Source organism: Crocuta crocuta, unplaced genomic scaffold, assembly GCF_008692635.1.
Source record: "Crocuta crocuta isolate KB4526 unplaced genomic scaffold, BGI_CrCroc_1.0 scaffold138, whole genome shotgun sequence".
In the NCBI taxonomy this organism is placed as follows: Eukaryota; Metazoa; Chordata; class Mammalia; order Carnivora; family Hyaenidae; genus Crocuta; species Crocuta crocuta.
In genome coordinates, this window is record NW_027532585.1 from 8458201 (window position 1) to 8470744 (window position 12544).

General features: G+C 44.2%; 1 long non-coding RNA gene and 1 pseudogene across 1 annotated transcript; both read right to left on the minus strand.

The window, feature by feature from the left end:
* Positions 1 to 294: 294 nt before the first annotated feature.
* Positions 295 to 1368, minus strand: LOC144244256 (glyceraldehyde-3-phosphate dehydrogenase pseudogene; annotated as a pseudogene).
* Positions 1369 to 2180: 812 nt separating this feature from the next.
* On the minus strand, positions 2181 to 10851 carry LOC144244301 (uncharacterized). Its single transcript, XR_013338908.1, has 3 exons — positions 10793 to 10851; positions 10543 to 10661; positions 2181 to 2315 (listed from the first exon to the last, which is right to left on the minus strand). It is a non-coding gene; the product is annotated as an uncharacterized LOC144244301 (long non-coding RNA).
* Positions 10852 to 12544: the final 1693 nt, after the last annotated feature.

Genomic DNA, 12544 nt, shown 5'->3' on the forward strand with positions numbered 1-12544 from the left:
AGAGATAATCATTGTTAACCATTTTCCCTTCCACTTTTTAAAAAACAAAAAAGTATCTTACTATACATAGCCTTGAGAGCTTGATTTCCCCCCTCCTTGATATAGCTATGACACATCTTTCCATGCTAATAAATATACATCTACATTATAGTTTGGGGGGCAGTTGGGTACAGTATACTTTATTGATTGTACATGACAAGGTAGGTCTCCCCAGGTCCCTCCTCTTCTTCAGAGGGTCTAGGATGGGAACTGTAGAGGTTGGGAGATTCTCAGTGTGTTGGGGGATGAGTTGGGGCGAGGACTCCCCAGCAGCTGAGGGCCTCTCTCTTCTTGTTCTCTCTAGGGCTGGTGGTCCAGGGGGCTCTTACTCCTCGGAGGCCATGGGGACCATAAGGTTGCTGTAGCCAAATTCACTGTTACACCAGGAAATGAGCCTGACAAAGTGGTCATTGAGAGCCATGCCAGCCCCAACATCACAGGTGGAGAAGTGGGTGTCTCTGTAAAAGTTGCAGCAGACTACCTGGTCCTCAGTGTAGCCCAGAATGCCCTTGAGGGGACCTTCTGATGCCTGATTCACCTCCTTTTTGATATCATGATGTTTGGTAGCTTTCTCCAGGCAATAGGTCAGATCCATGACTGACACATTGTGGATCGAACACAGAAGGCCATGCCAGCGAACTTTCCATTCAGCTCAGGGATGACCTCGCCTACAGCCTCGGCAGTCCCAGTGTAGGCAGGGATGATATTCTGGGCATCCCCTTGGCTATTACACCACAGCTTCCCAGAGGGGCCAGTCATGGTCTTCTGGGTGTCAGTGATGGCACAGATTGTGGTCATGAATTCCCCCTCAATGCTGAAGTTGTCATAGATGACCCTGGCCAGAGGGGCCAAGCAGTTGGTGGTGCAGAGGGCATTGCCGACAATCTTGAGGGAGTTGCCGTACTTCTCATGGTTTACACCCATCACAAACATGGAGGCAGCCGCAGAAGAGGCAGAGAGGATGACCCTCTTCATCCCAGCCCTCAAATGAGCCTCAGACTTCTCCATGGTGGTAGAGACCCCAGTGGACTCCACAACATACGTAGCACCAGCATTAGCTCATTTGATGTTGGTGGAATATCACTCTTGGAAGATGGAGATGGGCTTTCTATGGATGACATGTTTCCCATTCTCAGCCTTGACTGTAGCATGGAATTTGCCATGGGTGGAATCATACCAAAACATGTAGACCACATAGTTGAGGTCAATGAAGTGGTCACTGATGGCAACAATAACCACTTTACCAGAGTTAAAAGTAGCCCTGGTGACCAGGCATCCAATACAGCCAAATCCATTTACTCTGACCTTCATCATTGTGTCTTGGGGACATGGCTGGCACTGCACCAGAAGATGCATCTGTCTGTTGCATGGGGAGGACCACAGTGCATTAAAGTTCTTAATGGCTCTGTATGTAACCATGATGTGACTCTTCCTTATTCTTCAAACCGTGTCCTTATTGGTGTGTATTTAGGTTAATTCAAAAATTTTCACTATTGTAATGCCTTGTAATAAACATTTCTGACCAGATATCTTGTACCTTCGTTTGATCTTTTCCTTTGGATGAATTACTAGAGGTAGAATTCCTAGGGCAAAGGGCACCCACATATTTAAAGATTTTTATTGATATTGCCAAGATGCTTTCTAGTATGGTGAGACTAAGGTCATACCAAGGAAACCAAGAATGCAGAAGAATACCTGTTTGCCACGTCCTCACCAGCACTGAGTATTAACATTCTTCTAATCTTTGTCAATCTGATAGGTTGAAAATTGTATCTTGTCATTTCTAATTTGCATTTGTTTGATCACTAGGGAGGCTATTTTTTTTTTTTAACTAATTGGAATTTTTTTTTCTGTTTTTTTTTTTTTTTTTTACAAATAGTTTATTGTCAAATTAGTTTCCACATAACACTCAGCGTTCATNTGTTGGTTGGCCAAGTTTTTGGATTTACTTTTTAAATTTATTATGGAAATTAAAAAAAAAACCCATAAATGCAGAGACGAATCCCTCTGTAGCCATCACCCCACTTTGACTTTTACAACATGTGGCCAGTCCTGCTTTGTTTATATCATTCTCCTTCCCCTTCATATACATGACACATATACCACATTATTTTATTAAAAATTATTTAAAAATTGTTAAGTTTGAGATAGAGAGGAGAGTATGAGTGGGGGAGGGGCAGAGGGAGAGAAAGTGGGAGAGAAAGAGAATCTCAGCAGGCTCCACGCTCAGCCAGATCCTGATGTGGGGGCTCAACTCACGACCCGGGGATCACTACCTGAGTGGAAATCAAGAGTCTGTCACTCAACCTACTGAGCCACCCAGGTACCCCTACCCCACATTATTTTAAATAAAATCTCAAGCATCATATCTATTATACATTTTCAGTATATATATTAAATGTAAAAGGAATCTTTATATTGTTATAATATAACCATGATATTATTACCAAACTTAAAAATAACAATAATTGGGGTGCCTGTGTGGCTCAGCTGGTTAAGTGTCCAATTCTTAATCTCCCTTCAGGTCTTGATCTCAGTGTCATGAGTTCAAGCCCTGCATTGGGCTCCATGCTGGGTGTGAAGCCTACTTAAAAAATAAATAAAGATGATTTGTTAACAAGTATCCAGTGTTCTGATATCTGTTTTTTAATGTTTGTTTACTTAAAAAAATTTTTTAAATCTTTATTTATTTTTGAGAGAGAGACAGAGCATGGACAGGGGAGGGGCAGAGAGAGAGGGAGACACAGAATCAAAAGCAGGCTCCAGCTCTGAGCTGTCAGTACAGAGCCCGACACAGGGCTTGAATGCATGAACTGCAAGATCATGACCTGAGCTGAAGTCAGATGCTTAACTGACTGAGCCACCCAGGTGCCCCTCTTTTTAAATTTTTTTTGATGTTTATTTTTGAGAGAGAGAGAGAGCGAGTGCACAAGTGGGAAGGGGAAGAGTGAGAGAGGGGGACACAGAATCTGAACAGTCCCCAGAAAGAGGCTGTCAGCACAGAGCCTGACTTGGGGCTTGAACTTGGGAATGGTAAGATCATGACCTGAGCCGAAATTGGTCGCTCAACTGACTGAGCCAATAAGGCACCCTAACCTTGTCATTCTGTTGCATTGATTTGCTGAAAAGTTTATAAAAGGCAACTTTTCTCTATCAGTTACATGGTTATTCTGAAATAAAGTTCTTGCTAGAAAGGCTGGCAAATACTTGATTCTTTCTTAATGTTGCAGCTTTTGAAAAAATGAATTAGTGCCCTAGCCTCTTCTAAAAATTATCTGATAGTTTTTTTATTTTTAAAAAAGTTTAAAAGGATGCTTCTTTTTCTTTCTTTTAAAAGTAGGCTCCACACCCAATGTGGGGCTTGAACTCACAACCCTGAGATCAAGAGTTGCATACTCTACTGGCTGAGCCAGCCAGGCTCCCAAGAGTTACTTTAAAAGTATCATTATGTGTTCATGGATTTGGAAATATGTGATGTGGTTTGATTCGATACAGTTATTATTACTTTTCATGCTGAAATTTCTCCACCTGTGGCCAGTGGGGAGCCACTTCAAGTCGGGGCTGTGTCCTTTTGACTTAATTTCAGAAGTCTTTGATAGCTTTGCTTTATGATAGGATGGATGCTCCGCTCTCATTTTGTACTTTGAAAGTCATATTGTCAGTATTAATACCGACATTATTATTTGGAGATTATTCCCAATATATCAAATGAGTAATTATGTTTGTGTTCTTAGGAACCAAGATTTTCACCATCAAAGAAGTAAGTATACAAAATCAAGTTAAGTTAATGATGTAGCTTCCCTCAAAAAAATATTTTCCAATACTTTCCACTTAAACACTTAGAAACAACGACCAATCCAACCACCAGGAGAACTCCATTTTTCCTGACTGTGTTCTATAAATACCATTTCTCACTAACACTAGGGGTCTCTGGATAAAGATTGATGCCTGGTCTGGGGCAAGAAATTCATAGAGCTTTTTTTTTTAAATTTTTTAATGTTGATTTATTTTTGAGAGAGAGAGAGAGCATAAAGGGGCAAGGGGCAGAGAGAGAGGGACAGAGGATTTAAAATGGGCTCTGTGCCAGGTCGCCTGGGTGGCTTAGTTGGTTAAGCATCTGACCTCGGCTCAGGTCATGATCTCACAGTTCATGGGTTTGAGTCCCACGTCGGGCTCTGTGCTGACAGCCAGCTCAGAGCCTGGAGCCTGTTTTGGATTCTGTGTCTCCCTCTCTCTCTGACCCTCCCCTGCTCATGCTGTCTCTCTCTCTCAGAAATAAAATGAAAACATTAAAAAAATAAAATAAAATAAACTCCAAAAAAACCCAAAATGGGCTCTGTGCCAAGAGCAGAGAGCTTGAGGTGGGCTCGAACTCATGAACCATGAGATCATGACCTGAGTCGAAGTTGGACACTTAACGGACTGAGCCACCCAGGCACCTTAGGTTTTTGATGGACGTTTATGTGACTATGTAAGTATATGTGGTTTGATATTTACTTTGCAGTGATGATTTACTACCATTGACACATCAAAATCATATTTTTTGCACCTGAAAAAGTTACAACCTCAGTATGTATTTACTCTTTTTTTTTTTTTTAAGATTACTTTGGAAATGTTGATATTGGGTTAACAATCCTCACTGATGCAGGTAAATAAAGCTGTCTATTGAAATTAGAAGTATCAGTATAGATGCTCTGCAGAAAACACCACATTGTTGATGGACAAGCCCTAGGTAATCAAAACCTCAACAATTTATTGTGTAGATAAAGGCTCAACCTGATGCAAAAGTAGAACTCTCAAAAGAAGTCCTACAAAGACTGCATCTTCCTATAATTACATACGGACACAGTGAGGACACAGGGCTGGTTTCCATTAGGTCTGGTTAAGGCACGATACCGCCTTCTGTCAGAGCCAGACCACGTTCTAGGACCGCCGTGGAGGCATGCCCGGCACCACTGGGAGGCCTTGCCTACCCGCCCCTGACATGATGCCTCTTCTCTCAGGTCTCTCGGTGTCTTCAGGGACTCTATGAAGCGGCTTTAAGTGAAGAGGGCTTTGTTATAACGTGTGTGCCATCTCAAGGCAAGAAATGACCCTAGGACTCGGTAACTAAGGCAGTTACCCTCTTCATCGGCTGTGGCCCGGTCTGCATTCTCTTTTCTCTGTTATTTCTTCTTTGGGTCTCTATGATCACTTGCGCTTGTTTATTTCTGTTTTCTTGGTCATCAGCTTTGCTGCCTCCTAATCATTTGCCCGTGATTCCCTGATGGGTGCCCCCACGTGGTGACCTCAGTCCCTGTGTCTGTGTGACCTGTTGGTTTAGCTCACCAGAGATAACTGATTTGTTCTTAGTGCTTCACCTGCAAGTTCCTGGGGGACAGGACCTGATGAGCTCAGTTTGGATTAAATGGCTGGAGGTGAGGTGGAATTGTCTGGTACTGGGGCTTTGTCTCTAGGGTGTCTGCGCCTATAGACTTGTCCATTAGGAAGAGTCTGTGGGAAGTGGGCGTGGGAGGGATAGGGAGGAAATGATCGGCATCTCTAGTCGAAGGCACAAGGAAGATCAGCAGCAGCCAGATGGATGCCTTCCTCCTATTCCTTGGTAATTGGGATCTGCTGTCTTTTTACCACTGAGAACCATCCTACCAAGTTGTTAGATCCAAAGTCTTTTCCTATCACCCATGTTCTTCCTTCTGCTTGGAAACTCTTTTTTCACTTAACATTTTGTCTGCCCAACTTCTCACCCTTTAATAAAATAAGTTCAGGTCTCACCTCCTCCAGAAAGCTGCGCTGATTCCCTCCAGATTAGATTGTTTGAATGACCTTAGTATTCACCTGGTCACCAGGGCAGGGCTCATTCAACGCACTGTAATTAACGATCTCTTTATGTGTCTGTTTTGTTTACTTGACTATAAGCTCTTGAGGATAGAGCTATGTATCCACGTACCTTTTTCCCTTGGAGACAGAGCAACATGGCGATGAAAGCAAAGGTGCTGAAATTATACAGACTAGGGTTCAAATTCCAGGGTTTCCACCTGTTACCCAGGTGATCCTGGACAAGTGCGTTGCTTCTTTATCTCTCAATGTCCTCATCTATAAAACAGGGCATCGTGACAGAAAGCCATAGTGTGGTTGGGAATATGACACAAGAGAGCCCAAGCAAGGAACTTAGCACAGGGCTTGGCTATTAAAAGGGCTTCATAAATGGTGGTTTTCTATTATGCACAAATGTTTGCTTAGAACCGGAAAGCCGTTATCTCCTGTGCAAGTCCCAGCAGGGAATACAAAGATGAATAAGACACAGGCTTACCCTGTAGGAACTCACAACTAAGAGGGGAGGGATGGATGATAAGGAACAACTCTACCTCGGGTTTTTCTTTAATTCTGAAGGCTTCCACCATGAAGGTCTCTTTGGCAGAGACATCTTTTGACGGAAACTTCCCTCCAACACACAGGAAAGCGGGAGCCCGCCGCCGCCATGACATCCATTATCCTGTAAGCATCCTTAAAGATTAGAGACTGAAGCCTCAGACACTAACACTGACAACAGGAGATCTGCGGAGTGCAGACCGACAGAGCCCTCCGAGGCCTCAACTCAGGGTCAGGCAAATTTCTTATCTCACGCCCCATGAGGACATGCTGGCCACTTAGGATGCTTTTCCTCTTTGGGATCATTCTTAGCATTTGAACTTAGTGGAGAGGTGGTGAGATGCCATCAATCCTCCATAAGGTCAGAACCATCCTTCCCTCATGGAAAGAAAAACAACCCCACAGTCCTCTATTTCTATTTTCAAGATTCTGCCTATTCGAAATAAGACCGCCCTTTGCCTGCCTTGCATTCATTAATACATTTAATTTTAGACTTGGGCATGTGGTGACTGGAGCTGAGGGGTATTTCTGTGATCTCCAGGAGATGTCCCCTAGATGTTCCTGAAGGAGAAACCAAGGCGAGGCCTTCTGGAGTTGCCACCTTCCCTCACAACGCCCACTGTGTTCCATCAGCACATGGCTTGGTCTGTCTGCTTTCTGCTTTCTCTGGAAAGCAAGTCCTGGCAGGAGCTGACCCCTCTGCTTCCCATCTTGGGGGTGGGTCTCCTGTAGCGAAGACCCAGTTACCGTGCTCAGAGACCCCCACTAACCAACCCCGCTTGACTTGGTGGTTACAAGACTTGCTAAGGGCTATCATTACAACAACCACAATTTCCAAACCCATTATCAGAACGTCAGAGCTGAGGTCTGGGAAAAGGGGACCGACTCCGGGAAAGAGAGTCCTACCTGGGAAAATGGGACATGTCGGGGCCAATGTGGAGAGAAGATGCTGAGCTTTGGGAAAGCAAGGAAAAGAACACTCCATTCTGAGAAAAGCTCAAAATACTCAAACACAAACATCTAATCTAAAACAGGCTTCCAAGTGCACATAAAGATAAATGGGCCAGTCAGGGTCCTGGGGCAGCTCTCTGGCTCCTGAGGGATTGCCAAATGGGAGCACTGACTTTCCAGTAAATTAACCAGACTTTGCTCTCCAAACTGTAATGACAGTTACCGTTTACTGAGGATTTAGCACGATCAGGCACAGTGCTAAGTGTTTTATCTGTCCTCTATCACTGAAGTGTGGATATTACTGTGTCAAAATGTTTTACGTGTCACCCATCCATCCATGCATCCACCCCTCCGTCCATCCAGCAAGCATTCACCAAGCAACTACTAGTTCAACAAGTGATCTGATGCCCACCTTCCCGCTCTTACACTGGATTGGCAGAGGTCCACGCATAAACAAATAGCCCCAGCCCAACGTAATAATATAACATGAGTTGATTTTTCCAGGAATTTACCAAAGGGCCCTCAGTTCCAGCCCCACCTCCCACCTTGTGAGCCAGAAATTAAAACACATTCATTAATGCCATCTTAAAGTCCCAAACAGCTCTCTGCTTCAAGTGGTAATAAATATTTCATGCCCAATTGTGCTGCGTTCCTCACTGTGTTTATTAAATGGAGTTTCTCATAATTCCAGTTATTCATTTTAATAGGTCAGGCCTTGGCTGTGATTTAAACAGACCGCTGAGGAAACAGCCGTGGTTAAACACTGTAACAATATGGATTATTAATTTAATTGGCCGGCTATTACTTGTTTGGACTCAGAGCTAACACATTTAGTTCAGTCTCTGGTGGCCCATAAACCGCAAAGGTCGTGACTTGAACATTCAGAAGAATGGGAACGAGGAATTGAGGTGGAGATTAGGAAGAAAACTTAGAAAACAGCGTGGAGAAGACTGTGTGGGGAAGCGGCCGGCTTGCTGGAGGCAGGGCAGGGCAAAGGGGATTCATCTGCCGGCTTCTCATTAGAGCTTCTTCAGCAAACACTGTCTGGCTTGGCAACTGCCAGGAGCCAGTTTCTCACTCAGATTTCTGTACGGGCCAAACCCTTAGCTCTGGTGACGGGAGCATCATAAACCAAGTCAGGCCTCACCTCTCTTCTGGATGCCCGAGCCACAGGGAAGGGCTGTGTGCCATGAAAAAAGCAAGCGAGAAGGCAGGGAGGGGGTGACCAGTACAGCCAGCTCCTCAACCTCTTCCAGTTTCTCAGACATCACAGCCGTGGGTTATTGATTTTCTCCTATGCAAAAGGCTCTGTGAGCTTTCTAGATGTCACCTGAGGCCTGCAAGGGTCCCCAGGACCCTGAGATCTAAATGAGATCCACATGGACCTGCACCCCATGCCGTGTGGCGGACTAAAGCCCTCCCTGAGGGTCTGCAAATTTCCAGATGAACATTACTTCTCTGTCCCAGGTTCCTACTTCAGCTGAATCGGATATATTCCATTGACAGATATACAGTCTCCATGGATGGACCCGATCATGAAATGTAGCCACTTCCTTTCTGCTACAAACCCCACTCGTTTTAAGCACATATGGGAGTGAGGAGACTTGGCTAAGGATTTTGCCAGGAGCAGAGGGGTCTGAGTCATTACAGCCCAAACAGTAGAATGAGGCCAGCCTGTTCATTAAAGGCTGTCCTGGGCTCTGTGTGCTAAGATTGTTCCGTGGGCTGCCCTATGTTTGGAATTTTCCAGATCTGTGTTGTCTGGCTGACTTTTTATCTCTGCTCCTTCTCATCCTTCTCTAGAAGAGTTGTTCTTAATCTGGTGTCTGTGGATTTCCATCCAAGGTGTTCTGTGGGGTCTGGGAACTTGAAGGGGAGGAAATGATATTTTTTGACAGCCTACTACTAAATTTTAATATTTCCTCCTCTTGTGACTGGAGAAAACAAATCAGTAGTACCTATGACTTCCTCACCACAAGAAATCCAGATATTTTTATATATATTTTCTATTGCATTTTATATTTCATATCCAGTTATTACAGACTTTGAAGTATCCTCTGTACTCTACTCTGACACCATACTAGCTATTTGACTGTCCCCTGGATTGCAGAACATCACAGCCTTCCTGTCTGCAGATACTTAGGAGTCTTAACTTGCCAGCTCTGGAGCAACTCTGGACCCCACTAGTTCAGCCACCAAATCCTGCAGTTGTGTGTACCCACAATTGGAGATGAACTCCATATACTTTGGAGGACTTAGGTGTTCCTTGTAAGGCAAGCTGTGGACTTTAAAAATAATTTTGCAGCAATTTCCCTTTGTGAATCAGCCACTGGAACCATCAAAATTAAAAAAACTAAATCAACTGAGTGTCCGGGCGCTTGAGTGGCTCAGTTGGTTAAGCATCTGACTCTTGGTTTCGGCTCAGGTCATGGTCTCATGATCCATGGGATTGAGCCCTACATTAGGCTCTGCACTGACAGTGAGGAGCCTGCTTGGGATTCTCTCCACCCCCACCCCCCCTGCTGCTGTGTTCTCTCTCACTCAGAATAAATAAACATTAAAAAAAAAAATCAACTGAGTGTCCAACACGATATGTGCATTGTTCTTTCTAAGACAAACATGTCACATTGGCCAGGGGCAAGCCAAGAAACAATAAACACCATATGAATATGTCTTTAGGGGCACCTGTGTGGCTCAGTCCGGTAAGCATCCAACTCTGGATCTCGGCTCAGGTCATGCTCTCACAATTCGTGAGACTGAACCCTGCATGGGGCTCTGCATTGACGGCATGGAGCCTGCTTGGGATTCTCTCTCTCTCCCTCCCTTGTGCTTTTTCTCTCTCAAAAATAAATAAACTTAAAAACATTTTATATTTAAAAAATAAAATATGAGTTAATGTTGGCTATATTTAAAACACATTGCTTTGTTATTTAAATGTGTTTATAAAGTAGCACTAAATTACCCCACCACAATTAAAAAATATTGTAATAACTGTATTCTAATATAATTGGCTTCCTTTCCATCCTGTGTGTTTTGTTTTAGGAATTTACAAATACTAATCTAAGAAGCCTTCCACAGGTGGCCGGTGGGGTCTCTGGCACCAACAGTATAGGAATTCCAACATTTTTCTCACTATCGTGGAAAGCAATTCAGCTGCCTTCAGTCCACCCCGACATCACTAACCTCAGGCCTTCTTTGAGAAGGATCCAGTCAGTAGCTGAGCTGGCGGTCTTCCCCTCATTGTCCCTTCACATGACCCAGCTGCTGCCTGAGTCCTCACCATCATCAGTCCTCATGTGCTGCTAAAGAAAGGAGAGAAAAAGAGAGATTGCCCATCTTTGTTTCTCATATCCGGAAGCATCAGGCCAGCCGTCCAGTAACAGCAAGACATTGTCATGTTTGCCAGAATGTGACCAAGATACAGGAGACAGACCTCAAATTTGGAAGCCGTGGTTTGTGGACTGGTAGAATTGTGCTGGTTTCCTAGTTCCCTTTGTGTCTTGAGACTTGATGGCTTTTATCATTGTTCTATAGGAATTCTATAGATTCTTCTGTAGTTCTTCTATAGATTCCAAGGGGGAAGGGATTGACTGAGCAGTATATTGGATGTGCGGCCAGTGCCTGCCACAGAGAGACACTCAACACATTGCTGAATTAATGAGCGAATGAGTAAGTGAATGAATGAATGGAGGAATGCTTGATATAAATTACTAAGGAAAGGTAGAGATTGGGAGGAGCATTAGCCCTAAGAATTATGGGGCCCAGTTCCCTCCCCTATTTGTGTGTGTGTGTATGTGTGTGTGTGTGTGTGTGTGTGTGTGTGTGAATTCAGATTACAAAACACCACAAATATCTTGGGAAGAAAAAAAGTCAGAGATGTGATATACATCATTTCTTTCATTTTTTTTCTGTGTTGAGTTAATGCCTTTCATAAGTTTTTTGTTTTCTACTCAGGTATAATTGACATATAACATATTAGTTTTAGGTGTACAATCTAATGATTCGGTATTTGTACATACTGTGAAATGATCACAATAAGTCTAGTTCACATCTGTCACTATACATAGTCACACATTTTTTTTTCTCGTGATAAGAACTTTTAGGATCTACTCTTAGCAACTTTCAAATACATGATGCAGTATTATTAAGTATAGTCACCATACTCTATATTACATCCTCACGATGCACTTAATTTATAACCGGAAATTAGTACCTTTTTTGACGTCTCCTCCCATTTCACCCACCCCTCACCCTGTATCGTTTCTTCTAACCCCAACAGAAACACCGCAAAGTTCCACAATGCACAGCATTCTGCCATCTTGCCACTGCCCCAGAGGATTGCTCTTGGCCCTTGCACCCATCTGGGCACCCAGCTCAGTGTAAGGGAAGGAAGCGGGTATTTGGCTTCAGGAAAGAGACTGCCAACCAATGTATGAGCTCCCTAGGGTGAAGGTGGGAAATGGGGCAGAGAGAGGCCGCCAGTTTCAGCATGGATTGAAGTTGGAGGACGGACAGTGCAGGCAGAATGAAAGAGTGGCCTCTCTGCATCTTAAATGGACAAACAGACTGTAGGGTGGCTAGTCAATGGTCATGAACTCCAGAGATTATCCTAGAAAGATGAGTGAAATGGTTTCAGATCTCCCCCAAAAAGAAGGGAAGACCTGCCTTCCTCTCCTTGAGACCTCTATCCCCACCAGGGTATATCTTGATGATACACTTCAGGTCTCTGGAAAAAGCTTGGCAGCTTCTCTTCTGCAGTTGAAAGGGACTGTGTTTGGGAGGAGTCAGGGGCAGGAGGGTAGCCGTCTCTAGCAGATCACTTTCCAACAGGATGGACTTGAAGAAGTGGGGTTGGTAGTAGATTGGGATCACCACCTGTCTCCACCTGCTGCCAAGGCTGGTTGAGAACCTCCCCAGAACAGTATCAGGGCCTCTCAGGCTGGAGGAGCAGACTGTCATTGAGATGGCTTGCCGTCACCTCTGCCACTCCCCCTGTGCTGCTATGAGCTGGCCACGGATGGTGACACTTATGAGGAGTACAGATGAGGTAAGTCTCACATGCAGCCGCAGCAGCACTGACTTGAAAACCTCCCCAGAGCCATGGGTACAAGAGGTGGCTGGGGCTGAGCACCAGTCCTCTGCATCTTCCTTTTGCACCTCAAATCCTCATTAAAAGTTTCTTTGC